Here is a 4,477-nt window from a genome sequence, read left to right as displayed (position 1 = left end):
CACCTACACACATCGTTGTGTCCCCCCCACATTACGGATGCTTCTGACGCCCTTGATTCACAACCAGTCATGGCTGCACTTTGGGTCAGAATAGATTATCTAGCAATAAGCAGTCTTAAACACGACTTAATCAGTTAATAAATAGCTTTTTTCTCATCACTCGCATTTTTTTCTCTTCTCATTTCAAATTGTTTCTGAACTGTTTGTGCTGGAGCTTCAAGTTTTATGTTGGACGTCCGAGCTCCGTGTCTTCAGCGGTGTGTTCCTCTCGTTCGATCCGAAGCAGGCAGTCTGATTTCAGTCAGCTGCGCTCAGTCTGCTCCTCCTCCGAGACGTACTGGTTCACTTAGGGACCGTCAACAAATTACCGAACCAAACAGTCTTCAGAAACAAAAACTAATTTATTTTACATCATTTGACCCACTGACACAAAACTAATGTTAAACTACTCTAATAGACCTGACACACAAGACACCATCATTTATTTCATGTTTTAAATCATTTTCTAATTAATTATTTAGCGAAAACCATGATTTTTGAACAAATAAATCATGTAAAATTAGAAAATGCTTTAAAATGAGAAATAAATGAGGGTGACTCGTCTGTCAGGTCTAGTAGAGAAGTTTAACATGTTTTGTGTCAGTGGGTCGCATGACATGAAAATTATTGCATAAAAACTACTGAATATCTGATTTATTTGTTAAGTAGCTTTGAAAATTTATAAAAGCTGATACATTCATTCATAAGCAAACTTAAAGTTGCAGTATGTAACTTTTATAAAAAAATGTTTTTATAAAAGTTACATGTTTTTTTTTTTACATATTTGTTAAAACTGTCACGACATAGTGGCAGTATGGTATAAAACAGATAATCTATGAAAAGTTTGAGCTCTAGGACGTGAGGTCTTGGTCTCACCCTCCCTCGGTCTTGGGCTCGACTTGGTCTCGGAACCTAAAAGTCTTGGTCTTGTCTTGGTCTCGGTACACTCTGGTCTTGGTCTTGACTTGGTCTTGGGTTAGGTGGTCTTGACTACAACACTGTCACCCACACACCAACACTTTTAAGACCGCCCAGTAAGGAAATCAAATAATAATCATACAAGGATCATACAACTACACAACCTACACGCTGCTGTCTTTTAATATTTGATCAGGAGTGCTCTACATAACAAGCACTGCATTATAAAACTACAATAAATGAATGTTATGTGTAAATACCTGTAAATTGAAGTATGTAATGGTTTGAAGATGATCTCTCACTGAGATTGCCTTCTGCTCTGAGCGTGTGTAAGTACACTGAAAGCAGGCATCCCTTCTAGCTTTCTTCACGTCTCTGACGGTACTCCTCAAGGCTCTGTTTTGGGGTCCCTTGGATTGATTTTATACATCAACAATTTTTAAGCAATCTTAAGTTTCTTAAGAATTCTAAGAAGAATTAGAATATTCTTATTTTTTCTTATTCTTAAGCATAAGAATTCTTCTTAATCTTAAGAAGTCATTTCTTTCATTTTCTTTTCATTTTATATGTTTTTTTATGATCGTCTACTGTTGTCATCTGTGTTCTTTGTTTAAAACAGGTCTCTCTTGTAAATGAGTCCTCAAGGCTCAGTGAGACTAACCTGTGTAAATAAAGATAGAATTGAATTGGAAAAAAAAGAAGCACCGATTTGCATGTTTCACGCTGAGATAGTATGACTACTCCGTTGTATTCACGCTTTCTCCATCTCAATTTTTTTAAACTGTTCAGACTATTTGTGCTGCTCCAAGCTAGTTTTGATTGTCTTTTAAATCTTTTGAAAGTCCCTGAATTGTCCATTTGTCACTACTATTCAGGGTTCAGGAACCAAGGTATTGTCTGAATACAAATATGAAAGAATTCTGATTGGTGACTCTCTCCCCTTCAAGTCTAACACCTGGCAGTTCGTAAAAAAAACAAAAAAAAACCCTGATTATTTTCTTTAGGAAAATTAGGCTAAAAATAAACATGTATCTACTGCTGTACTTTGATGTCTTAGATTATGGAGATGTAATTTATGTATGTTCCTCTCCACAATGCTAACATGATGCAGTCTACCACAGAGCTATGAGCTACATTACAAACTCTGAATCATCTAGGGTTGGGCATCAAGGATCGAGAATCGACTGGAACTGGGACTAACTGTCTGGTTTTCCCGGAATCGTTCGAAATATTTATTTTTGATTCTTACTTTCGATATCTAGTCTGTCAACTGGAAGAAGAAGCCGCCTGCTGAAAACCAGTGAAGAAGAATCCACCGGAAGTGTTGGCATGCATGGAGAGTGAGCGGCCGCGATCTAAAGCGTGGCTTAACTTTAAAAAAATGACCAGTCAGCTCAGTGCAGCACTTGCAATAATTTTATATCGTGCAAAGGAGGGTGTAGAAGTAAAACTGTGGCCCGTCTTTGAAGCACTTCGCCGGACTGTTTTTGCTGCCTCCTTCTCTGGCTCCATCAGGTAAATAAAACTATAAACTACATCTTATACCAACAATAAGGCAGCTAACAAGTTGAGAGGAGGAGAGTGTAAGAGTATGAGATCTGAAATTATACAGATTCTCAATCTTAATAATGATCATGCCTTTAATAATCCCTTTTTACTGATAATACTGATGAACCTGTTGTTTGTTTAGGAACCACCTCCCTGTAATCTGTCCAGAAAGTCTCCACTGGAGGAGCTTTTTGCTGAGGAAGAGGAACAAAACATATTGTCACAGCTCCATGTCCATGAAGAAACAAGTGGAGAGAGAGCTGCAGATGGACCAGGACATTCCAGCAGCTGTTCTGTCTGAGGACCTACTGCCGGTGGTGGAACGAACACAAGACTTGTCCTTTGCTGTCAGATCTTGCTTTCTCATATTTGTAAATGGACTGTACTTATAAATCACCTTTCTATCTGATCTAGACATTCAAAGTGCTTTACAACACAATCTGTGCCTCATTTACTCATTCATGCAGCACTCTACTAGATCTCTACAGAGATAATTGAACAAATCATTCTAAAAAGACTAATCAGAGTCAGAGTCAGAGTTTCTTTATTGTCATTCGCACCTCATGTGGTACATGTGGTGGAGAGAAATTATGTACGCAGGGTCCCAGTTACATCCAACAATAAAATGTATAAGAAAAACAGTAATAACATCTAAGATATGAACTAAGAAAAACATCAACTAAATATACACTAAGCACTCATAACATAAAACATTGAACATCAGCACAAACATGAACATGAGTCTGTGAGCAGATGTGCACGCATGAACACATCAACGTTGAAACAGATCAGCAGCAACATGAAACAGATCAGCAGCAACATGAAACAGATCAGCAGTAACATGAAACAGATCAGCAGCAACATGAAACAGATCAGCAGCAACATGATATGATTTTTCACAGTGATTATTCTAGTTAGAGATTCATGAGTCTAACAGCCTCAGGGTAGAAGCTGTTCCTCAGTCTAGTGGTTCTACACTTAATGCTCCTCAACCTCCTTCCTGAGGGGAGTGGGGCAAAAAATGTGTGTGCTGGGTGAGTGGGGTCCTTCATGATGCAGGTGGCCCTCTTCCTGCATCTGGAGGTGTAGATGTCTGTGATGGTGGGGAGACTGACTCCAACATCTTCTGTGCAGCCTTCACCACTCTCTGCAAAGCTTTTCTTTCTGCAGCTGTGCAGCCTCCATGCCACACATTGATGCTGGAGCACAGGATGTTCTCCACTGCACACCTGTAGAAGGAGGTGAGGACTGAGCTTCCCAGACCAGCTCGCCTCAGCCGCCTGAGGAAGTAGAGTCTCTGATGAGCTTTCTTGATCAGGCTGGTGGTGTTGTTGCTCCAGCTGACGTTGTCATTCATGTGTACACCCAAGTACTTGTAGCTGGAGACCACTTCCACCGCAGATCCTCTTATGTTCAGGGGGGTGTAGATGCTTTTGTTCCTTCTTAAGTCCACAATCATCTCCTTTGTCTTCTTCACATTGATGTGAAGGTTATTCTCTCTGCACCAGCTCTCCAGGTGTTCCACCTCTTGCCTGTAGCTGGACTCATCATTGTTTGTGATGCATCCCACCACCGCTGTATCATCTGCAAACTTTACAATGTGACAGCCTGGATGGGTAGCTGCACAATCATACATGAGCAGAGTAAACAGGAGGGGGCTCAACACACATCCCTGAGGAGAGCCAGTGCTGAGGGTTATGGTGGAGGAGGAGAGGTTGTGGATCCTCACTAACTGTGGTCTGTTTGTTAAAAAGTCTAGTACCCAGTTGCAAATGGAGGGGCTTAGTCCTAGTGTGGATAGTTTGTCCATCAGGGTTTGGGGGATCATAGTGTTGAAGGTGGATGTGAAGTCCACAAAGAGCATACGGACGTAAGAGTTTTTCTGCTCCAGGTGGTTGAGCGCAGTGTGGACCACAGAGGAGATTGCATCCTCTGTTGATCGGTTCTCACGGTATGCATACTGATGAGGGTC

The sequence above is a fragment of the Nematolebias whitei genome, chromosome 13 (genome assembly GCF_014905685.2).
Source record: "Nematolebias whitei isolate Nwh7 chromosome 13, NemWhi1, whole genome shotgun sequence".
Lineage (NCBI taxonomy): Eukaryota > Metazoa > Chordata > Actinopteri > Cyprinodontiformes > Rivulidae > Nematolebias > Nematolebias whitei.
Note: the sequence above shows the minus strand (reverse complement) of the source record.